Source organism: Stigmatopora nigra, chromosome 22 (genome assembly GCF_051989575.1).
Source record: "Stigmatopora nigra isolate UIUO_SnigA chromosome 22, RoL_Snig_1.1, whole genome shotgun sequence".
NCBI lineage: Eukaryota > Metazoa > Chordata > Actinopteri > Syngnathiformes > Syngnathidae > Stigmatopora > Stigmatopora nigra.
In genome coordinates, this window is record NC_135529.1 from 5,481,194 (window position 1) to 5,507,498 (window position 26,305).

A 26,305-nucleotide genomic window follows, 5' to 3' on the forward strand; every position below is an offset into this window, starting at 1 on the left:
AAGGTATTTGACATTTCTATCCTTTGAAAAAATATCTGGTTTTTTTTTTTTTGGCTGATGATGCATCTTGCCAGAGAGCCAAAAGTGGGGGAGAAAAATATTTCTGATGGAAGCATGTTTACCACCGCCTAAGACAAAAGCTCTTGGGAAAATGATAAGCACATTTTGAGTGAAAGGTGAACATCATAGCTCTGCCAGAGCAGGCAAAAAGTCCCTCAAAAGTAAGACGACCGTATCCTCCAGGAATACTGTGACACACTTTAATGTATTCTAATAGTTTCTAGGCTTTGTCAGTGATAGAGAAAGTGGAGAACCGTCAAGGACATGATCAATCATGGAATTAGCTGCCTGTGCATGTGCAGCCCTTTTTTTCCCCACAGGCCCACATATTTCAAGAGTGCTACTGGATGCATTGCCTCCGTGTGCATGTCATATTAATTCCATTCAATTAGTCCAGAAAAGTAGCGACTTAAAAATCAGTCGGGATTTTTGACAACAACTGCGGAAGAAAGAGAGGAGGAAATGAAAAAGACGAGGTGCCGTGGAGGTCTTTTTGTCAAATCATAGCAATTACCGCAGCGGAACGGACATGAACCCACTGCCTGACCATTTATTCACATTCATATTAAATGAGCCAGCAAATATTTAATCATAGAGGATTTAGGGGAGCAAACGTCAAAGTTCATCTATGGTGAACGGGCTGACAGCCAGCTCAGCTCACGCTGCAGGCAAATGGTTCCACAAGTCAGCCCATAAATATTATTCGTCTTCGTCTTGGGACTCATTGTTGAATTGAGATTGGAGTTGAGCAAGACAGCTCTACAGATCTACACCTCATGCGGCCTTCACTGCAGAGCGGAATATCACAACATCTCAATAAAAAGTGATCAAAATGTACATTTGGGGTTTGGGATTTTGACGTCTGAACACAGAGAGGGAATGGATACAAAATAATGCTGTAAATACAGTACAAAAAGTGTGTGAGATAGTACGCGATGGAGCTATCATCTCGCTGTCCACAGATGCTATCAATTTTCCACTCGTCAAAATCTTTGTTGCCAAAAAGAAATCATTTTCTCAGGCGCCCGGGACCTCAAACATGATCACACTAGATGATCCTTCTTATATAAAAACATTTTGGATTTGATTTAAGTTGAGAGACCTCTAGGGAGGAGGATCTTCGCTCTCCTCCAAATCTATTTTAACATTGAGGCCAATTGCTTATATTTTGCTGTCGACTAAAAACATTTGGGTTTACCATCAAAACACAAACATCAAAGAGAAGATCAACATTTTATCTTTGACTCCCTGGCAAATACATATTTGTAACAGCAGCATATTTCATGTTAACAAAAGTATTGGAACAGATGGTCTCGACCTTTTCTTCTTTTGAATTATGACCTGCTTACATTTTTGAGTGTAACATCGGCATCTTTTTATCTTGATGGGTTTTATTCCAGGATGCCGTTTCTCACATTTTATTATATATAGATATTTATTTTACAGCTCTATAGATCTTTCTGTCATTACCTGCTTTTGTTTTTCTTGGCCTCTGTGTTTGTTCCCTATTCTTCAGGACAGATGTTTACACAATACAGACTGTGGCTAATGTTTTGGACATGACCTGAGTTAAATTTGCACTTTCTCATGGCTTCACAAAAGCATTTCACCTCAATGTGATATTTAAGTAATAGTTAGAATCAAGCTGTTTATATAACGTGTCATCTTTTCTATTCATCATTGAGCTCACAGCAAAGGTTACTCTGGCATGACGACAATCTTTTCAGGTGATTGATAGCAACTGTATTGAAACAAAAACAGGCAGGTGATGAACGATGGTGTCATATAGGGTGTCTTCAGTCTCCCAGTAGAAGAAGAGAAGAGTTAATAGAGCCACCCTGGCAGCCCTGACCCTTCTTCCCACCCCAACAAGTGTCTTTCCACTATGTCAATTCACATTAATACATTTTAATCAATTAAATCCAACAGCAAATGCAATAAAAGCTAGTAATTATTCATTTTTGTAGGGGTCAGAAGGGTCGCAGAGGGTGCAGGAGCATATCCCAGCCAACTATAGACATCGTAGGATCCAAGGAGACAAACAATCATTCACGTTCACACACATACCGTAGTGCAAATTAGAGGGTTAGTTTTTATTTATTTATTATTATTATTATTTTAAATAATGGTTACTCTTTATAGCGCAAGGGACTATTTGATGGTAAAATAAAAATAATTTACACCTATAAAATAATATGTGACCTAAATGATCCACATATGTAAAGGACATTTCTTCATTTTTCAAATCAATATTATTTATGTCTTTTTTAAAGCCTAACATTTGATTTAATACATGCCATTAAAAAGATCAGATGTCCAATTAATTTAACTGGGATGACAAGCTAGGAATGCTCATCTTTAACGCCATGGACGCGCTAGAGGCAGCAATCATGATGTCATAGCCTTTCCCAGTCATTATGACTTGGACGTCTAGCGCCATCAATGCGTTAAATTCGTGCCCTATGAAGGGTTAACTATTTTTTGACATGTAAGCTGGCGGCACTAACTCGTGGTCACCGACCGCCAAGCAATATAAATCTTCGGCGGCCTTGCATTTAGATAAAGCACTTTGCATTGTGAAAAGAGAGCAGTTGCATATGTCGAAACTAAAGGCGAGCAAACAGCTGGATGCCAAGCGTGCGCACATCAGACTCGAGTGGCTCACTGAGCACAGATGGTTGCTCAACAAAGTGCATGACCCCCTGAAAATGGAGTGTGGACATGCCTGTTCCCCTCACCAACACGTTCACATGGCCAAAGTACTTTATTCATTTTGGCAAACATGACCAAGGTAGAGTTTGGGAAATGGAATTTTGGCTCTCCATTTCACGCAAAGCCATTTTAATTAAACAAATGGTTGATCTCAGTGTGTGACTGCATTAGTGTCTGGCTAGATGCCTGATATGCTTAATTACTAGTGGCCACTCAAAAGGAAACACATCAGTCACTGATTTTTGCAACATTTTTTTGTGTCGTGAAATGTTGTCAAAGGCTTTTTCTTTTTGAAGCTTGAAGAGCATTTGCCTGTATTTATTAAATGGGACAGCCTCCCAAAGGACGGATGAATGAGACATTTGCTAGAGACGGCATTCACCTCCACTTCAGCGTTTACTCAGGAGACTGTTCCTATCATCTCATCAAACAAACGCATAAATACCTGCGTTTGTCACATTGTTATTACCTAAATGAAGTGATTTCCTAAATGACTCAATGTTTAAAGTGTGTTCAGCTCCATTTCGGACTTATTTGAGATTAAACATCCTCCATCCTCTTCAATGAGCGTAAATGCAATAAAAATCCCAATGAAGGTTGCAATCGTGACACTCTATTTGAACTGTCAGACAGCTCGGCTCTAGAGCGAAAATAAAGGAAAACGGCCCAATCCGGGAGGTAAAAGTATTTATATATATTCTCCAACAGAACTCCAAAATGTTGAGGAACACATATTGAAAACCATTGACGTTTCCTGGTCCCATGGGTTTTTGACAATGATTCTGCTCCAAATGCTTACATGAGAACACCTAAAAATATCATGATAGCAACTCCTTCAGAGTCAATCCTGTCGAGGCCGCTTAAAACGGGTGTGCTTATATTGAGTCCAAATACTGGCAAAAAATAAAAATAAAAATCAACAAAACGCTAAACTAAATAAGCGTATCTGAACAGAAGTATTGTGGTACACCGGTGTAACATTGAGCTTTACAGTGAAACTTGGGTGTGAATGCAAGAAGAAAAACCTCGAACAAAAGGCTTTTCTTTGCTGTTAATCAAAACTTCTGCCAGTCTGTCTATAAGTCCACTAACAGTTCTCCAAAAATGTTTAGCAGGTTTTTTTAGAAGAAACATGCAGGAGCTCTTCATAAAAAAATAAAAAATAAATTCTCATGCAGTCCCACAATGATTCCAGTGTTAAAACCTCGATGCAGTCATCCAAAGCCTGAGGGGTAATTCAAATACCAGTCGACTGCAGCACCGCACAGGCTGCACAAATCACAGAAAGACGATTTAAACTGGGCCTATGAAGCTTAAAAATTAAACCCGGGTTGGCGGGGAGAAGAGCTCATTGTAATCCTGATAATACTCAATGGTCCATTAAGATGGGTGCTGACCTTTTACACTGAAAGAGGTAAGTTAAAGGCTCTAAAAATAATGTAATCCTCCTCTTTGACCGCTGCACAGAAGCATTAAGCCCAGGCTTTGTAATAGAGTGATTGACGCTCAGGATGCCTCTCCATTAAACAGTCATTTGTAACCGACATAGACAATACAAAAGCGTCATCATGGTTATGGGCTCAGAGTTCAATTAGACCGCAGAGAGAAGACAATCAAAATAGAAGTGATCAGTTCCCCCTAAAAACTGTATCCACGGGAGGATTGCCGATTGATTCAGGTAATAGCACACAGAGCAGTAAACGAAAGCTAAAATGGATTCCTCAAAGGTTTTGGTGGCCGCTTGAGTGGCTGCCACACCTTCCGGCCCGATCCTCACAGATGCCCATTTGACAAACAATCACTTGAATCGGGCCTCTTAAACGGCTTTATAAAAGAAGCAATTATTCTGCAGCGGAGGCTCCATCAGTGGGAGATCAAATGATGTCTCCCACTATTCACCATGAACAAAGCTCCTCATTCATGGCCAGAGGAATATTAGAGGTTTTATCCAAGGAGACCTTTTGCCCTTATTCCTCTCTCACCTGAACTAAGCGCGCTGGATCTTGGCTTTAATTAAAAGCAAATTCTCCGAGCTCAGTTATGCTGCAAATCGCAGGCCTCTCTGCTTCAGTGGATTTAAGAGATTTCACAGGGTCTCGGCAAATGTTTGTTTGGATGAGGAAAGAGTTGAAACAAGGACATTTCTCTTCCTAATTTAGGCCTGTTTACAATAATGCACTGTTTAGCAAAGATGACTGAAAACGTGAAAGCTTGGCTCAGTTCTTTGAATTCATTTCTGTCCAATTTCATTTATTTGCATTTAAAAAAAAACTAGAACAAAAAAAATGTTTCTTTTCTTTTCCAAATGGAAAAAAAGCAACAATGTCTCAGCAGGAATTGGTGAAATATTACGAGGCAAAGATTGTTCTTTGAAAGGTGCACAAGCTCAGATCCAAAAAAACAAATTCCAAAAATGCTTCGTTTTTGGCTTTGGGGAACCAACTCATCATTATTATTTTCAACTTAGGAATGCTCATTGAAAAGGGAGTACGAGAGTGAGAGAGTAAGAATAGATTTACAAATGTCAACTAGCATTGTATACTCATTTCCCCACCCCAGAGAAGCATCTGTATGTGCACCCATTTCTGTGAATTCCTTTGTACTCGCAAAGAACCGCTAACAAACATCCATGGTCAACATCATCAAAGAGAAACAACCCGTTATGACCGAGAAGCCCGAGTGTTGCAGGGAAAAGAACTCTCAGTAGGAGAGGTATCACATAACCCCCTCCATTCTCATTTCGGTCAGTCTCAAAAGAAAAAGACACAAAAAAAACAGCCTCTTCGCAGCAAGCCCTCCACTGTAGGACTCCAGCCTCTAAGCAATTGAGCACCCACTTGTCTCTAGGGGTCTTTAAGGAGGTAGCTGAATCCCTTGGCCTGTTGTTTTGCAGTAGACCCTTTCCTTTCATTTTGAGTGACTATCATCGAAATGGAATAAAAGAATCGTCTGTAATTCTTGAAAAGAAGCGTGGTTCCTATCGTTAAAGGTTGGCAAACTCCAGAGACAGCTGGGGTGAAATGAGAAGGTGTAGAGATGAGGCTTCATGCATTAGAAGTGATCAGTATTGACTAAACCTCACTAGCCGCCTGCAAGGGTCGTTTCTCTCTGTTTAGTAAGCACCACTGTGAGTGCAGAATCTCTTCTTAAACAGCCGAATCAATTTCCAACAAGATACAAAAGAGAAAAATCGCTGTAAAATGCCTTTTTGCTTGGCTGGGTTAACGCTGTTTGACAATCACTTATTTGTTTTGCGTTTTTGCCCAACGTGCATCAGTGGAGAATCAGATAAGCCCACATCAATTAAGAATAGGATTCAAATCGTTAATAAAGATGATGTCCTGGGCGAAGGGGGGGATCCTAATCCCCAGCACCACATGCTAGGATCACTTCAGACAATGCAAGATCATTAAACAGCAGGCTGTTGTCGCTGCGTGAAGCACGCAGAGCAGTTGGCTTTAATTAAACAGTTGAGCAATCTTTATTTCCTAGTAAATAACGATTTTGTCGATGTGACGCGGACCTGTTGCAGGCTGCTTGCTATCTTCCATTTCTTTTTGTTCATGATCCATGTTTGCAATATTTGAACAAGCAGAGCGAGAGAAAGAGAGAGAGGTGTCAAAGTAAGGCTGAAAACACAATAATCAAAATTTAAACACTTTTAACACATGCATAAATGCATTAGCCGGAGGTTTCGTCTTGTTTGATTAGGTAATATTTGCAGACTAGAGTGAACGGCTCAACAAATCTCAGCCTGGTTCAAGATGAGCCTTATCATAGAGGCTAAACATGTTAATAATCCTGTTTTTTCCAGCCCTCTTGGTCTCGTGTCCTAATTGTATTACAACTACTTGGAGATATACAACGATAAATGTAGCCAAAATGCATCAACACAAGCTTTTAACGTCACTACTGTCAATTCTATGGACCATTGACCCTTCTTTTTAGACCCTGGGACGGGCAGTGATCAAATTAATCGCTGCCAGGCCTCAAGATAAAAATGAATTAGATATCTAGTCCCATCAATAGCAGCCAATGAGTATCTATAATATCAGAAAACCTACTCTACTCAATGCAACAGTCCTGATATTCTCTATAGAAATGAGTCCACCAAACTAGATAAATCACAACACAATACAAACATATGGTGCATAAATAAAACAAACACTTAATTCATTGCCAACCAAAGACGTTGATAGATGATCAATCTACTTGAACTGTAACTTCTGGCAGAAATTTTTCAAATTTCAGGGCTTTAGACACCAATAGATGTCCAATCCTCCACCAACAATGACAAAGACGACATCAATAATATTTTTTGTCATAAGAACTTTTAAAATCTAATAAATAAATACATAAAGAAATGGTGACATACTATTATTATTGTGGTTTAAAATAGCTCTTATCAGGAAGGTTTTTTTTCCCCAAGTAAATAAAAAACATACTTCCTGCAGATTGGTATCTGCATTAAAACTATAACCATAACTGAAAAACATGGAACAGAAGGAAAGGTTTAGCAGTACTAAGCCTCAAATACCATCTGCGTACCAAACACATTGATATGATTTGGTTTTAATAAGCAGAAAGACAACAGAACATGAGAGCTGCCAGCTTGTCTGTCACTCAGCTCTGTGCACAACTCAGTGTTGGGAGGCTCGCTGTGCGCGATGGCGCATGGAACGTTGCAAAAGTCTGGATGCGTTTGTCTGAGGAACGTCTGTGTGCGCGTGCACGTGTATATGCATACACACGGCAGCTCACATTGGGCGCAAAATGCGTACTGAAGCGTGTGGCTTCATCAGCCTCACGCAAATCTGCTTGTGAAGGTCGAGCAGCACCACAGGCCAGTTGTCAACTTATCTTCTCCAATTAAAAATGATTATCATTAAAAGCCCCAGTTGCATGTTCATCCTATTTTTAGTCATCTGATGATGTACTTGTTGTTCCAAAGTTGTTGCTGTCATTCACATCAGTAGCCATCATCGCAATAAGAAATGACTAAGTGGGCAGCGCTTTTGCGGGGGGACTGGAAATGTTCTTTGGTTCATGCCAGAGTTGGAGGACTTCAAAAAAAGGTGCTTGTCATTTACTGTTACGTACTATTCATCAATAATAGGCAATATATATCAGCTTGATTAATTCAGGTTAGAATCAATGTTCAATGCTTTTCTGGCATGATTCATTTGGTTTTGCAAGAATTGGCAAAGGTAACAGAGTTGCAAATATGTATTTACGGTACCTTTTTCCTCATAGGTTGAGGCTAACTGGTTTCATCTGTTATTCTTAAAGGAGCAATTTGTAAGACGGGTAGCCAAAAACTAGTGATAATAATAAAATAAAATTATACTGCATCAAAGATCCCCCCCCCCCATTGTAATATTTTCCGACATTCTCCAATAATTAAATTCTATTTCGAACCATGAATGTGGAATGTGACCTGAAGGTGTTACCACATGACACTAAAGAGCCAAAGGAAATTGAGAAAGGGTGACTTCTGCAATGACGGAAAGCGCTCAGTTACATGCGATGAAATGTGCCTTTGTATGATGTCGAGGTAAAATGGGCAGAGCATCGGGGGATTTGGGCTCTCTGACAGCTGCCTACTTTGAGCTGGCAGGAAGGAGCAAGTCTCGGTGCCGCAGCCCCGGCTATGATGAATAAAATATGACGAGAACACAGAGTGGCAGCTCACCGTTGCTCTGATGCAACATGGAACAACATCTCGAAAGCAAACACCAAAAAGAGAACACGTGAGTGTGTTTGCCAGATCGAGAAGCTGTTAAAGATGATGACAAAAGAATGAAAACTTGAGTTGTTCAAGCAAAACATCCATAAATGATTTTCTCAGTGCAATTTTCCAGGAAGACTGAGCGAGAGCTGAATTTTTCCAAATATGTATATTTTATATATATTTATAAAGGGGAAGAAGATAAAAGCTCTGAAAATAGAATGCAGCTCGCTACTGCCAATTCGTGCCCTCAGACTTGAAGGTGCTTCTTTTTCCAAGCCAGTAAGACTCGTCAATTTTTACACTACCACCAGCTCGCTGCGGGAAAACAAACTCCAATGAAAAAGTGCCAGTAAGCAGCCATACTGTAGCCCTGACCCCAAATAGCTCATCATTATAATATTTCACCAAGTTTCCTGAAAACTTAGACACTACATTCATTTTTATGAAAATATTTCCAATGTATATTCTCACAATTAAATAAAAGCAAGATGGTGCCATTTTAAATCTATATAAACTAAATACACGCAATGAACATTATTCAATCACAATTTAAGTAACAAGTGCATGAAATTAATTTTACGCTATTTGGGGATTAAATGAGGTATTATTATGGAATGAGAGCTAATTAATCAAGTATGCATAGGCCTGTGCACACTCACCAGAGTCAGTTTGACCTGCAAAGACAACATTCTAGAATGGTATGTTCCTGCCAAAACAATGACGGTAAAGGGTAGTTCTTTCACGATAGCGGCCTATAAAAGACAGGAGGTTGGCAAATAAAGATTTTGGGTCTCGCCCGAGCTAACCAGAACCTGCCTGAGCGTGCAATATGTTTGAATCCCAATAATATGACATGACCAAGGAAAATCTGCTTGGAAAATTCTATTGCTAGCCAGGGAACCATTCTGCGAGGTGTACAAAAATTTGCATCAACAAAGGATAACAGTCTATTTTTATATGTAGTCTACAAGTTGAGACTCTTAATTACAGTATAATTCAACTTGTTGTCAAACAGAATTGTGAGATGGACATTTCGTATTTGTAATCGGTCAAATATTGACTTGTAGAGTCACCGCCATGCCTGAATTGAATTAGTAATGTTCCACCTTTTGTCCCAAACTTGGCAGGGGTCAAAGACCGGATGTTTCTGTTGCAACAAACAAGAGCAAGTACTTAATTGATAGCCCAGTTACCTTGACTCAACCTTTGCGGATTTACTTAGACCTGGATGGAATCGACTTTGCCAAGGCAGCCCTCCAAATCGTAATCAAATCCAATTATGCTTGAAGATTGTTGTCACTACTGATCATTGATACTGTCACTGTGTCATCAAATGATCAACATGTAGTATCTGCCAGGTCTTTTATAACAGTGATTTTTTTTTTTACCAGAATTAAGCGTGAATGCCACTGAAATCACCCCCATTTTTATAGATGATGTTTCTATATTATAGCTGATATTAAACTCTGTTACTATATGCTTTCATTTCAAACCGAGTTACATATTTGGAATTTCTCATGCTCTGAAATGCCATCCTGTCAAACTGCAATTTGTTGCACTTGTGACAACTCATGTGAAGAGCCAGAAGACAACCACATGTTGGATATTTTTCATCGCAACCTAAAAAACAAATTCCAGAGTTGAAGCAGTTCAAAAAATGTACATGTGGGTGACTAGTGGTTAAGCTTTGGCTGAAGTCTGTGTTCTTGAGTGTGCTTGTTATCGGTGAGGGGCAGGCTGCTTTTTGAGGCCAGCCGGCCTTGCTGAAATCACAGGCAGCATCCAAGATAAAACACTCAAATCCAGAGCTAAAATGAATCAAGAAATAACTCTCACGTCGTCGATGGACATGGAAAGAAAACAAAGAGTGAAAAAGGACCACTGCAGCATAGAGCCACGGTGTTAATGTATCAGCAAAAGAAGCGCAACGCCCACCTACTGAAGCGTTACATTAAGGCCAAATAGCAGAGTGCGTTTTGGCCTCGGTGGAAGCGCCAGCAGACGGAGGGAAAAAGGTTGAGTTGGGGGTCAGCGAAGTGATGAGCGCCCGGCTCGAGCCCAGCCGAGCCCACTCCGGCGGCAGCCTGGGGAAGACATGTGCTCGCTCACCCAGACAGCCGAGGCGATGGGAGCTGACAATGTGGCAATGTGCTCTTGGCTGACCAGGTGTGCTTCATTTACCACTTGTTCCAAACATCAGCACCAGCCCAAGCAGTTTAACTGACAGATGGAGAATGTTAAGGCGGTGGAAGAGCTCATGCGTGTGCTGTGCTTACAAGCAGATCCACCAAAGTAGCTGATAAAGGGATAGACTTTAGGCGCTCAGCCTGCTTGATGCTGCTAGTAAAGGAAATGATCAGAGCAAATGTGAAAACGGAGGCTAACGGGCCCTTACTTTGAGTGCATATTAACTGCCTTGATTACCGTTGCATCTCTGGACAGGAAATCCCAGCGGACTATCGCATCATACCTTTTAAACACTCGACACCGATGACCGACAAAATCATGCCGTCTTTATTTCCTCTTTCAATTGCATTTTCAAGACTTTTCTGATTCTCGAGATGATGCTTCTCGGTGTCATGTCGCATCAGGGGACAAATGCCTAGTGAAGGTAGTAAATCAGCTCTTCTCCACCAACAAGAGCCGTTGTCTATGCCGATGCGAGTTGTGAACATGTCACTCTCAATTCCTCAAGCAATATAAACATTGAGCCGCTGCCATCCATTACAATGATTTATAATGAGTAATATTATTCATAATAAAATGTCAGAACATTTTTTTCTGATGAAGCCAAGGTAGCAAAAGAATCCAAACTTGAACGAAAAAAAACGAGTGATCATGAACTAAAAAGGGAATAATAAATTCAAGACAAGAGCTGAAAAAGGAGGAAATGATGAACAGCAGTTGTGTCTAAAAATGAGAATGTCCCAATTAAGATTTCAGGACAAATCTGCATCAAAGTTGAAACAAAAAACATATTTCAATAGTACAAGGGGCACCCTTCACTATATATCAAAGCAGAAGCAGACATGAAACTACATTTTTGAGTGGTAAGGAAGAAGAAGAAAAAGATTTGGAGAAACTGATTCTTCAGAAAAGACAATTAATGAAAAGACAAGAATAGCATCAACCTCCGATTCATTCAGTTGGCGAAAAACTGCATGAAATCCAGGCAAAACTTCACTGCTCAAGTTCTCAGTGGCCATGTAAAGGCAAAACTGCAGCGCCACCCTCAACTTAACACTCCGCTTCCAAACGACTACAGTGTTAAAATTAGCACCCAGACTGCAATTTGTCTCTTCGACTGATATAAATAGCTTGGATTCTTCCATTGCAAGAGTTAAGAACTTGGCCACATACGGCTAAAATGTCCTTCAATCTTTGTTCACTTTGCATCTATAAGAAATACTGATAAAAGTCAAATATACCTTTCTCATGATCGGCTATTTATAGAGTTTGCATACCTTAAACACTTCCAGCTGGAAGCTAATGGCGGTTATATAAGAGCAGCTGCTTGCTGGCAGAATATCATGTTTTATATTCAATCCGATGAAAAGAATAATAACAAAAATAATTGGTAATTAGTCGCCTGTCCATATAATCGATTGTGGCAGCCTTGCTCACAAGTCACTTCGGTTAAGAGTTATCAAACAATTTGTGTCCAATGTTCACTGGCATTTCTTTCCATGACTGTTCGGAGGGGGCCACTGACTCCTGCCCGACTCCACAGAGTGACCAGTGTTCTCTTGTATTTCAGTAGCACTCCTGCCAGGGCTAAAGGGATGAGTGATCATTGTGAGGATTAGGAGGGTGAAAAGATTGTCAAGGTTAACAGAGTGGTTTGCAAACAATAGTATATCAGCATTATAGTGGAGTATTCCCCTAGACTTGTTTCTATTCCAGCCAAACATTGTTCGAATAGACTTGTTTTAATAATGGCTGCTTGATTTAACTGATGATTTTTTTTGTATTTCAACCTCTAAATTTGTCATCAGCAATGCAAATGTGATTCTTTTTCCCTTTAAGTACATTAGTGTGTTGCTGTTTATTTATTAGTGAACAAATAATGGCAGATTTTTAAATGCTTATATAATTTGTATTCAGTTGTAGATTTGTCGATTATGTTCTGTACTTTTTTATTTTTCCTAATGCATGATTTAGGACTGCTGTATGTTTACAATATAAATATCAAATGGATAGTTGGCACAGTTTATAGCTTTCCTTCAATTGCAACTTTTTCCAATTTATACTTAATGTTAATAAGTCTGGCCATATATCACAAAGAAAATATTGCTGTCTATTCATTTTCTACCCATGTTTCCCATTGTTTTGGTATTGCAAATATTTCATAGGAAAATTCTTACATCATTATTGCAGCAATTCGCCTTAACGCTGGTCATTTTAGCTTGCTTTTAAATGCCCGTGGAAAAACTACTTTTAATCCGTTGAATCAAGAATTGCTCTCCCCAAGAATTTAGGAATGTCCTCTGCGGAATCAACACTTTTTCATTGCTGATTCCAAAAATGATAAATGATTAAAAAGTTCGCCATAGTAACTCCAATTCTAAAATAGAAAAAAAAGATTAATTATAGTCCCTGTAGTCTACTGATAATAATGCGTTTCAAACTAAACAAATTAAAAGGTCAACAAGATCCTGGAACAAATTAGATTTAACTCTTAAAGAGGAAATGACATGACATTCCATGACAACCTTTTTATGTTCCATCAGTTTGTTTGCTATTCTGATTTAAAAAGAGAAATACTGCAATGTGCTTCTTATATTCAGAGATAGGAGTCCATTTTGCACCCCAAAAGTAGTTCCTTCCCCAGATAGAGGACTAAAAAGCGCCAAATGATAATCTCCTTTTCCTGTTTGACAGTGTGGGTGGTGGGGGGCATCCAAGGCACAGATATACACATCTTGATTTAGCCAAGTTGTCCATTTCACAGCATCCTGACAAATTTCTCCAGCTTGTGACAGCCCAATTAGGACCGAGAAGACTGAAGGGAGATCTGAAGCTGCCACTGACAGACGCAGAGGTGGGTGGTTAGTGGTGGTCTGTCGGATGGGGGGTGGGAGGGACGAAGGGTGATTTGCGCCGTCTGATTCTTTGTCACACTGGGGCTCCTTTTGCTGCACTGTTAAGACATGCCTTGTCAACATCGCCTGCCATCCACTTTACAGCAAAACTTGGCTTTTCATTCACAGTGCTGTCTAACTTAAGTATGGATGTGGTTTTTATAGATCAACTGACGCCACCCTGGGCAAGTGGTGGTCTCAAAGCTCAGGAAGCCCCACTTGGCTCCTCACATCTACTCTGTGGGTCTGCCAGATCCAAGAAATACATTTATTTTTCATTTACTTGTCATGTTTTTTTTTTTTTTTACACAGGGCTATCATTAGTGGTTTGTTTGATTTAAAAGGTAAATTGTTGTTGTCACCACTGATTCAGTCGTTTTTCCATTTTAACTAGGACCAATACAAAATTGTTTTTAACACCGTTCAAACAAGCACGATTGTGTTGAAAGAGAAAACATGCTAACAGGAAAAGCACCAACTCTGGCAAGTGTGATTGAACGTCAGCATGGACACATCTACAGAATCCTAGTACTAAAAAGGGCAAACCATTTTCCTTTCTTTAAAAAAACCTTATCCATGTACTCATTTTTTATTCATTTAAATGTGTCAGGGTTGTTAACAACAATTTATTCATATTTATAGAACCCTTAAGTAAGTACATTACCATTTCATCTAAGTGCAGTGTTAATGCTGAAACTGTGGCTTATAAAAAAAAATACTAACTAAAATCCCCTTCCTGAACATTTTAGCCAAATACACTAACATGTTTTAATGATGCTCCTGGATGGAGAGCCAAGTATTCTTTGAGAGGGTACTTGCTGTACAATGTTTGCCAAACACTACTCTGGAAGCACTTAAAATTCTGCACAAATTTAGTTTGGATATCATCTTTCTGTCCTGTCATCCAGTTGAATGAATATTCAGATGTGCATTTCCTCTAATGTGACTGGAAAAAAAACATTCTTCCTAAATTCATCTGCCTGTTTTCATCACGCTTAACACCAGCCTTTCTCAATGGATCCAAATGTAATCATGAAGGCAAGTCTGCGGCTGAGCAGGTTAGGTATCACTTTTTTTCTGTAAATGCTTTAAGTTGAGAAAAGCGCTGTTATCATTGAATGGAGTAAATAATCAGTTCGAATAGTAGATTTCTTCACTACACAAGCCCCATAGGGGGCATGTTTACATGATGTCTAGGGACTGCCATTGAATGTGATGTATTATAGTACATATAAATTATGCATCTTAATTTTCCTCCCTCCCTCTTTGCCTTTGGCATTCTGACTCAGAACTGTAATTTGGAGTGTTACATTGTTTAGCATCTTGACTGTTCTTCCAAGAAAGCCATTAGTCAAAAACAAACTAGGCTTGAACCGGCAACGTTCGGGAGCCCAAAATTCCGACAGGGAAGTAGCTTAGCCAAATCTTTATTAAAGGAATTTGTGGCTCCCCACGGTGGAGCGGCAGGTACACAAAGCAGAGCCCAGCTGTTTCACGCCGACAAAGGGCCTTTTTGTGAGGCGGGGGGATCCCATTGAAGTAAGGACGAGGGGTCCGCTTCTCGAGGTGAGCAATTACAGTCTGATGTGCTAATCTGAGCAACTGGCATGGTCTCAAGGTCATCTGCTGAACACGGCGTCTGTGTCACTTTACATGCACAGGGTGCCTGCTTTTCTTTGGCACATTTTTCCATTTGCTCAATTACTATCGCACCTCTTCCTGTCACCTTGCTTTCATACAAACACAGACAAATTCAGCTGGACTGGACTGCTGCCTGAATGAGAATGGGAGCATGACGGAGTTGATGACTGAGGTTTAAAATGACCTTTAGAGGAACTTAAGAAAGCGACTTCCTTTTGAGCATGTTAGATTTCTTTTATATACACAACCGACACAACAATAAGCCCACGCCTGTAATATTAAATCATTTTAGTACAAGGCGCTTTCTCTCCACGAAGATAACAATGACAACAGTCCAAATTAAACCAGCTGCTTGGCTTATATTATTATATATTTATATATTTTCAGTAGATTAGACATTAGAGCAATCTACTCATAGTGTGTTTTTGCATTTGTTAATGCTTCATATCACATTTGCTACTCTGCAGTATGGGTCAACATTTGCAAATGGGTATTCATTTAACAATGTGCTCATTACTGCACTTGTAGATTGCTATATTATATAACTGCAATCCATCATACTTAGGAGTATTCTTAGTATTTGGCCTCTTTCAGGACAATAGAGGTAAAAAAAAAAAACATCTCTCACTGTGATGCAATATGCTGTAGTTAAAATGAATGCCTTAAAATGGGCCAGACTCTTATCCAAAAAGGTAAGTGGAAATAAAATGCGAAATGCAAGGTCAATGAATTCCCTTTTTGGCTCCGGATAGACCGAAGGCAATTACGTTGCACTGTTGTTGAAATATTTGTGCCCTTGATGTCTTGCAAAGACAGTGCACTAGAAGATGAACAAAATGCCGTTTCAGTCCTACACACACATCACATTATCCTCTCTTCATATCATACCTGACAGAATAAGACAACATCTGTGCCTTCAGTAGGAAGCAATTCTACGCCTGAGAGCTTCACCTTTGGTAGCCATTTAGACATTCCGCCATTATCGCTAACTAAATATGAACCCAATCTACATAAGGATCCAAAATAGTAAAAACCCACACAGCGCTTGAAATTGGCTCCCTTCGAGTTTCTCCCGTCATCAAAAGTAGCTATTCGAATTAAAAATAAGATTTTAAATTGCTTTTTTCCCCTCCTTATTCAATACTAACCCACTTTACGTAAATCAGCTTATAGGCAAGTGCCAATTTACGGCAAGGAATATAATTTGTTTCAAAAATTTGAAGTAAATTATACTTGATTATTGCAAGAGAAGAAAAATCTATATGTTTATATCAGGCCATCAGAAATTGGGCCATTTGACTAAGGCCCTTTTTACACAAACACAATGCAGATAAAACATAAGGTTGTTTTCTTTTATAATTAGATCGGCAATAACATTTCCAAAGTAAAATGCAAATACAGAACAAGAAGTTTCATTTAATTATCGTGTCCACTGCTGTTTCTCATTTAAAAATGTACTTTTAATACTCTATACTTAAAGGAGTTAAAGGATTATTTAATTTTTTCCGTACTATAATTTTGAACACAGTGGTAGAATAGCTTTTATAGCTATTTTGAACTCCTATTTCACTTCGAATATCATTTTGAGCAAAAATACTGCTGTCTGAAGGTTTTCTGTTATAGTGAAGATCGAAGTTCAACTTCCCATAGCGCATCTGGTACCTCTTCACACAACAAACAAGCATCCGTCAGTTATTGTATTCCTTTTTACCGTTTCCTCATGTCACAATCAACGATCAATTCCATATTGACCACTATCCTTACCTATTAATTCATCCCCAATTGGATCATTAAAGTTCATTGGTATATCGATGTTCATCCCCTAAATAGGTTTTATTGCTAAAAACTCATTAACTACTAAGGATGTAATTTTAAGCCTATTAAAACCTAACTGCTCACTCCAAGAATGTTTTTTTAATTTAATTTTTCTCAGATGGACTTGCTGCAGGAGTGTGTGGAATGAGATTAAAGTTTTATTAATTTTTTTACATTATTTTTCATATCCTTGGATGTCATTTTACTGCACAACAAATTGAGCTGACAGTACCCATAATTTCATTTTTCAGGGTATTCATTTGGTCTTCTTGCCTTGGGTTTCTGCCAAAGTTTTCTCATTAATATTTGACACTTTGCATGTATGTGGACTACAATTATTCCTCAAGGAAAATAAGAATTGCTCTTTTTTTTTTAATTTTTTTTTTACAAAACTAAATGATTCTCTTACTTCCACTTCAAGAAGCGTATTTTAGTCAAAAGTCAAGCATTTGCTGGGACTTTCTGGCTCCAAAATCTTATTTCAAGTCAAATAAAACATTCAGTGGCTTGATGCTAATCACATGATGCCTCAAGGCTGGAGGTTGCAGATGTTCCGAGGCAACGCACAGTAGATGGGAAGAAAATAGAACCAGGGGAGTAGGCCGGCCGGCTGTTGCGAGCTGAGAAAAGATCCTCTTGGCTGGGAAGCTGACGAATAGAGGTAGGAGGTGCGGGTCGTGGGAAAGAAGTGACGATGATAGGATATAGGATGTAGATGGCATATTTTAGAACCCGTGGAAACCTCCAGACGGCTTTTCTCAGTGCTCAGGCTGTACTCTGGATATTAGTGGGGGTGGATAAAGAACGGCGAGGGCAAGTCTTGCATCATCAGACACATAAAAAGTTCCAACCAACATCACACCGGTGCCTGTTTCAAAACCTAACGTTTGCAAAACTGTACCAATAGTCTCCTGCTGGATGCCAATGAACTGAAAAGAGTGAATTAAATGTTACCTTACCTTGTTAAAGTAGCTAATTGACTCATTTAAAGTAGCACAGTAGCAGCCAATAAAGATTCATAAAGTACATACCAAGAGATATTATCTGACCAAAAGACACTGGTATTCTCATAGTACATCTGAAGGTAGTGATTATAAGGAAGTGTTTTGCCAAGAGAAAATAATGTCTGGTGTTGAGAATAATCCTTCCATAAGCTGAAAATCTGTCTGAGATGTGCATTCAGCAAGGTTGACCCTCTCCTTGGATCGGTACAGAGATAACTGTGTTTGAAAGATTATCCTCTTTCCAAAAAGCTCCTGTGTGTTTTTGAGGAAAACAAGTAACAGCATGTAAGAATGCCTAATTTGGCCGACTAATGCGATATTCTGCTTTTTGCACATTTGACATTATCAAGAGTCTGAGAGGTTCCATGCGTCACGAGCTGTTAAAGTAGAGCATTTAATGCCAGGCTATTTCAGTCCTTCCTCTAATGAGGATCTCGACATTCTTTTCTTGATGGCGAATTCCGATAGACCCTATCAGGAGCGAGTGTACACACAGGTGCGACTCGAATGACACCTTTGTCGTGTCTCAGTAATGGCAAGGACGAGAGAGCAAAGTCTAATTCTTGTCAGCCCCCGCGGCCATCTTCAAAGCCCACGGCCATTGGATATGATCCACAGCACGTCCCCGAGAGGTCGCCGGGAGGATGAAAAGATAAGCTCTGGAGGAATTCAAAGCCTTCACACTCTGCTGCCAGCCGCCCCGTCACCACACAAGACTTCAGTCCTTGCAAAGAGCACGTCTCCATTGCGGCGGGAGCCCAACTTGAACTCCCCTCGAATTGACCAGCAAATGTGGCGTATAATTGTTGAGGCTGAAGCTCTTTTTTTTGCCGTCATGGCAAAGAGGGGACGCTTCTGGTGGCGTGAAAGGCTGCGACATTGACCGCGATTATTCACAGCGGCAGAGGCAACAGCAGGCTCTCATTCTTCAGTGCACAAATATGAATTGCATTGACTTGGCATATTTCTCTGACGCTTGTTCACCTCTGCCTCGGGCTGGACGCAGTCAGCGGGGGTACACTGACACTGCCAGCAATGCAAATCACATGATTTTTATTTTCTCCTAATGAGCGCTCACACATTTGTCCACCTTTAATAATGCTGTAATGGGATTCAAAATTCCATTAGCGGGTGTAACCGCACTGAGCAATAGGGAGGGGAGCTATAATTTCTGTTAAACAGTGACACTCCTGCTATTGATCAATTCGACTGGGGCTGGACGGACGCTGAAGTGATGAACTGAGTGCTGTGTCGCCGCCGGTGTAACTCGGGCTCTGTCGTGCACTACGTTTCTTATTTACTGCCATCCCGATGCTAAGAGAGCAGCCGCGTGACCAATTAGTTGGCATTCATCAACTGATTTCAACAGAGCTGTGACCGGCGCAATTATTCTTCAAGTCACCGTAAACCTCTTGTTTCTTGCATTTTGCGCAAAGCGCTGAGTGCATAGTTCGATACGGTGATCTACGGTGTACCGAGGCCATTTGAAACAATGGAGGGGGAGGGTCAGTGGTTGGGGTGGTGGTTGGGGGCACAATGCTGAGCATGCAGACGTTCACTCATTAAAATCATTAACAAGACTGTGTGGAATCTTGTTCATGACTTTAATGAAAGGGTGTTGCTAAACGCCAAGGTGATTTTCAAGTCATGTCAACATTTGGAAAAGATGGTGATAATTGGAAAATAACTTCATCAATTAAGCATGAAATACAAGCAATTTTGACATCAGGTTATTTTCAATAGTTCAATGGGTGGAATATACACTTTTAGACGTATTCAATATTATATGTCCTATTTCTATTCACATGCCGTTTGTGTTGCGAACAACGTGGAAAGATCACAGACAAATACACATGTAGGGAGAGATTCAGAGTAAAAAAAAATGCGGTATCCCATCCACTGTGGGTGGAATAGATGGGCGCCTTGCTTAAGGGCACGACTGTAGTAGCCAGCAAACAGACTGAATCTATCCAATAACGAGCCATCATTTTTGAGGGGGAGATTTTATCTCAAGCGGGCCTAGAACAGATGAACTATTCCGTTGTCAGAGATGTAGTACATTATATTATATTCTAACTGTGGTTGTACCTTGCAGTGGTGATGGCGAATTCCAATGCGTGATAAATTTCTGATAGTTTATCACATCATCAATGAAATGCCAAGAGCAGAATTAAAGGAATGTAATGTTGTGAAAATTTTACAGAAATATTATGAAATTTATGTCACTTATCATGACAGTCATCATCTTTAAATAGGCTCTTACAAAGGGTCTCATTTGAATATCTCTGATCTGACCGCGTACACACACACACAAGCGACACCAATATTTAATGGGTTTACTAATCTTTTAAACCTACATAAATGAATAAGTGACAGGGCTGTGGGTTTATTCGGGGGGGAGGGGGGGGGGATGTGTTCTGCATCATAATTGGCACTGGTTAAAAATTAGCAGGGAGGCTCAAATGAAAGTCCAGCTCCTTCTCACTTGGCTGTAAATGAGTGTAGCCCGAGTTCCTGTGTGCATCTCAATCCATTTTTTTCTCCAACTCTTATTGAGTCGAGGCACCCATTTTACATTTGAGAAATTGCACAGCACACTACCAGACAGAAATCCAACAAAAGGAATGACCACGGAAATAATAACGGCAATTCTTTCTCCATTCACAAAAGGGAAATTGTGTGGAATCAGGGCTGGTTTAATTCAAGACTATTCTGATATACAACAAAGAAGTCATCTTATTCTGCTGTATGACTTGCAACAGGTGGATGTTCAGGTTTATTCTACCTTCTGCCTTATTGGAAGCATAATATTTCACACATTTTATGAATTGACCGATGAAATAGATGTATTAATTATCATAATGGCACCCCTGCATAGTAATCTAACAAACTGGTTGGGAATAAATGTTTTATCCCATCAGTCGTATGACAGGACAAGACAAACATCTGTCACACAGTTCTTTCAGTGGGATAGACAAAAATAAAACAATTGAATAAAATGACCCAAACTATCAGATAAAACAAAACAAGGTATATATAAATATTTTTTTAAAAACAGATTAGGTAATTTCTTTTTTCTGGAAATCATCCAAATTAAAGCGATTCCTAGTTTCACAAGTTTCAGCACAGAAGGGGAGAAATAGAATAAAATACGCCTGGGTTATTTATTATTCTGGTCTCTTAAACAGCAGTAATCTAAAACATTAGAACACTCCCGTAACCTCTCTAAAAGTGCTCACTCGGGTCCTGTCCACTAAGATCCGGCTTCAAAAAAGAAAAGAAATAAAGATTAGAAAAGCTCTTACTTACCTCCGCCGGGAAAGGTCTTGGGAAGACGATTTGTTGTGACAAAATGTTTTATCTCCACGCCAACTGGGGCTTGAAGTCAGCATGTTCTCGGAGAAGCAGGCGAAGGCAGCCCGCAACGCCTGTGCGGAGTTTCTCCAGTGCGTCCGTCTGAGTGCTCTTCAATAATCTACAACGCCGCAGATGTGCCGCGACACGCTTGCTTCCAGCACCCCCGAGAGGGCGACACTAACTAACGGGGACCCCGCAGGTTCACCCGTCCGCTCCTCCTGGCAAAGGCCACCCAGCCACCCTCCTCCTCGGCTTGTCCGAGCCCTGGCATCTGCCTCGGCCACCTCGGCGGCGTGCAGTCAGTCAGGCGGGGGATGAGCTTTCTTAGCAGTCCGGAGCTTGAAGGACGGCGCTCGAACGCTGCTGGAAGAGGCAGCGTGAGCGCGGCACAGATCGCTCCAACCGCGGACCGACAGCACTGCCTGGTGCACTTAAAGAGACACGGCAGAACGGCAGAAAGCCGGTGCCGGGCCGGGCCGGGGCAAAGTGTGGACTGACTCTTTTTCGAGTCTCCCTGGTTTTGCAGAACACGCGCGGCGACGACGGCGTCTCCAGTGGAACACTCACTTCTTGCTGATTTCACTCCATTCCCTGTCTTTCTTGGAATTTTTGGGAGAGGGAGCATGTGCAAAAAACATAAAAGTGTTCTATAAACTCCATTCCATCTGGAGTTCACCATAAAACTCAACTACTTTACTTTATTTAATATTAATCCTTTTTTTTTTTACTTATTTGCATGCACACTTTATGGTGAAGCTTTAAACCTTATTGTGGAGTGGGCAAACTATTCCACAATGCAGGTTCTGGTTTTCATTCCAACCCATAAAGAGTACACCTTTTCACCAATCAGGCGTCCCGCAAGTGCAATCAGTGGATTGCATTCAGGTGCTTCTTGTTTTCTGCAGAAATCTCATTGGTCAAAATGTCTGTGCTCTATCGGTTGGAACAAAAACCTGCAACCACAGCAACTCTCATGGACCGGTTTGCTGACCCCTGGAATAGAGATGGGATTGAACCCTCGACCCCACAACTGTGAGACTGCACTAACCACTTGACGCCGGGCCATCAACCATTCTGTTCAAATAACTACAAATCCAACAATGCAGTATACCATAGAAGACATTCTCAAATGTTATCAATCAAAATTGGACGTCTACTACCGTCAATCGCATGCAATGACTTGATAAGAAAAAACATTGATTGCTACTTCAAACCCTCAGCATATTGTATTTCAGTTTTATTCATTGTGATTTAATTCATGTAGCTTTTGTTAACATTGTATTGATTTATTAGTGATACATGAAGTTATATATTTATTTAAATGATATAAAAATAGAATATTGATTTTAATTGTTGACACTTGCCTTATAGCAGCTTGAAGGTCTTAAATGACAACTTTTGACTAATTGTCCTTGTACAATAATAACATGAATTCATCAGCAGTTCAAAACAAATTTTCTTGACTTTTGCATTGAAAAATTAATAGCCTATTAATTTGTTTCATTGATAGAAGAACATGATAACTCGACACAATTACGCTGTCAGATCAAATCAGTGTGAAAAAACAAAACTATAAAAATGTGTTTGACAGCCTTCAGTAAAAAAGTATGAGGTGACTAGCTATGATTTATGAGTTGAGCAAAATAAAGAACTGCACTTAATGATTCAATTCGTGTATCGCACACAAAATTTCCAATGTCACTCATTCCAGTAATAGAACTGCTTCCTGTTCGGAATTTGCGTGTTATCACGGATGGACGGGTATCAAATTTTCTAAAGATTAATTATATGGCACAGTTGTATGCAATGCTGTTGCATTTTTGAACGGTATTGATGGTTTCTGAAATTGTGACTGACATTGAGGCTATTATGGGCAGGACTAAATCAAGCTTATTAAAATGTCCATCTTTATAAAAGGGGAAACAATCAGATTTAAAGTGTATGTTTACATATACAAAGTCAATTTAGTTTTGGTCACCTTAAAGAAAAAATACTTCCCAAAGTTGGAGACGGAAGCAAAGTTTTAATTGTTTTTTGAGCTGCTTCCAACTATTTTTTGCCACATTTTTAGCCTGTCGCCACACATTTCGATGACACCATGCAGTCAGAAAACTTTGTGTGTATTACATCATCCTGCACACAAACCAGGAAGTTGCAAACAAGCTCACAGTGATGACAGCTTGGAAAGTATATGCTAAGTAATGCTTGTTATTTCTATTTCAGAATAATGCGCTTATCCTGACAATAGGTTCAAGTCTATTTATCACACTTGTAGTCTGCTGGTGTACACATGCTTTCTTTTTTATTTTCATACTGCTTTTGAGGTCGCATACCAGCTTATCTTTTATTTACAAAATATGGTGAACACTTTCACATTGAAGGTTAGAAAGAAGCTTTTGGATAAAGGACGCATAATAAAAATTAAAAAGATAAAATTCCTTGTCAAGTAGCACTGGGCTCAGTACAAAAGTTGCCACAATTGAGAGGAACCTTCAAAAATATATATACGGCTGCTGATTGGACGATGCCTTGGAGGTTGTCAAGGTGGAATTTGTACATCAAATCAGGATGAGTTGTTTTGCTTGCAAGCTTCGGTTATTATGGAATGAGGCAAATATCAGCTTATATGGTTACCAATTTCACATTTTGATTCCACTCCAAGTATTGTTAGTATTTTAAAAAAAGGTTTCCAAGCCTAGAAATTTAGAAGAAATTGGGCTCAAGTGGGGTTTATACATATGTGCTCGAGAGTAATCAGTTGCAGTTTATAGAGCATTATTCTACATTAAGAGTTCACCAATTTGAAAAGGAAATTATAGCGTGATAAGAAAAAGCTCCCCTGCCAGCAGCGCACATGACAATGTCTTTTGGGAGATGATGACTGCGTTACTGTAAAAATGGAACATAGCAATGGAAGCGATAACATCAGAACCAGTGGCATTGAGCACTAGTTTTTCTTTAAAATGCTGAAACGTAAAAAAAATAAGAGATTTGAGTGTCTTTATATACATGCTAATATATTTACAGAACATATTTTATCTCGGTAATGATTCTTTTAGTATATTTGCACAATCTAATGAGATCCAATGTAGCTGATTCAGTGTTTTTTTTTTTTTTTGTTGGTTTGATTGTGTTTGCTCTGGTGCTTAGCGTAACTGGATTACAATGGAAAATAGTATTTCATTCTTCTCAATAACAAGCATTTTTTTCAGTCAAGACATTTTTTCTGTTCGTCTGTTTGTGCATGCTAATGAATTGGAGTTAGATTCAGTGAAGGCCAAGTGACAAACAAGCGTGTTTGCTTGGCCAGATGGCGGCCAAGTGTAACATAGTTGGTGTCGAGCCTCGAAATAGAAGTAACAAACGAGCAGGGTTTGAAAAAATGCATGTAGGAATCCTGACGCTTTTAGTGCAAATAATGACATTAAGATGAGTTTTCTTTTTGCCTGCTGTGAATTTCGATTTTAATCCTGACATCCACAGCTGTTTCACCCTACTCAAACCCACCTCCAGATGTTCAGCCGCTGTGCGATTGCTGCTGCGCGAGGGATTTCTACAGTCAGATTGGGGTGATCATCCATTCTGTGCGAGCACAAATCTCCTTGTGAGTAAACTGCGTCTCTTCAATCAGGCCCGTCACTCTCATCCCTGACAGTTGCTGCAATTAAATCAATGTCCTCGAGCAACCGTATTGGGTAGATCTTTAAAGAGCATTTACACGCAGAGGTGATTCACATGCAAGCACAGGCAGGACACACACAAGATATGCACGCCAGGATCTCCAAGAGGATACTCGTCGATCAATTTTACGCAAAAGGGGAGTTAATGAAAAAATGTCGCCCTACCCGTGAGGTTAGTAGATGTCTCATGGATCATCAGCAGATTGAGTAGGCTATTAAATGTTGGCCTGTCCTTAAGGGATCTCGTGCTGACACAACAGAGATGACTGTGCATATTCCGGCGGCATTAATTCATGGTTTGGTTGTTGTCTGTGCTGTCGCTCGTAGTGCTGTCATCTACAATTACTCTTCCCCGCATGGTGACTCAGAGATGGTCTCCAACTTAGAGAGGCACTTTAAAAATCGCCAGTGCGCAAGTGGCGATATTACTCACACTGAATAAAGCAGACAGGACGGGACCGCAGCCAAACAACAGCATCCTAAAATGTATATGTTTATGGGGGGCAAAAGGATTTGTTGCTTTATTTGTACAGACAGCACACGGGAAAGCCTCGCATACCAGCATTTGCAAATAAATGCAAAGCATCCCCTCGCTTGTTCCGCCTGGCTCCAAGACAAACGGGTGTATTGCGAGAGGGCAAAAGTGGAGGATGCCAATCAGATAGGGGATACAATTGTAGGCCGACCCACGATTGCCGCCCTCTCGTGTGTCACCGTCACAAGTTAGCTTGATTATGTGTTGGCCTTTGAGAGATCGCTGCTGGTTTATTCACCACTCAGCTACAAAGACAAGTAAATAGATGATAATGGACTCATTGTGCAAAATCTCATCTCTCAGAGGAACACGTTGGCGGAGGCATGAAACGGGTGGGAGGTGGCGTGTGACTTTGAGAATGTGACCACCAGTAAAATCAGCCCTCTGATGGGTCTGTTTCACGTCGATATCTGTGTTTTGTGCACAATCTCTAACAATTAGACCTGCTACACGTCTCATGGTATTCTTCTCTTGCTGTCATTTACTAAAACAAAACCCTGCCTTAACCCATTCACTTCCACTAAATCCATTTAAACTGCTATTGATTCATTACGTCTAACTATCATTGATGGCGATGGGCGTCAAACGAATCCCCCGAGACAAATTGGATTGGACGTCTACCACCATCAATGGCAGCCAATGGGTTCATTAATTCCTTTCCCATACAGAGGGTGCTGGAGCTCAGGTTG

General features: G+C 40.1%; 1 protein-coding gene across 1 annotated transcript in view; it reads right to left on the bottom strand.

Annotated features, from left to right (window-relative positions):
* Nucleotides 1–21,694, bottom strand: part of LOC144215787 (sialate:O-sulfotransferase 2-like) — a 42,493-nt gene extending 20,799 nt beyond the window's left edge. Inside the window, exon 1 of the mRNA XM_077744924.1 lies at nucleotides 21,354–21,694. The gene's annotated coding sequence lies outside the window, so the exon portion shown is untranslated. The remainder of the gene's footprint in view (nucleotides 1–21,353) is intronic.
* Between the last annotated feature and the right edge of the window lie 4,611 nt (nucleotides 21,695–26,305).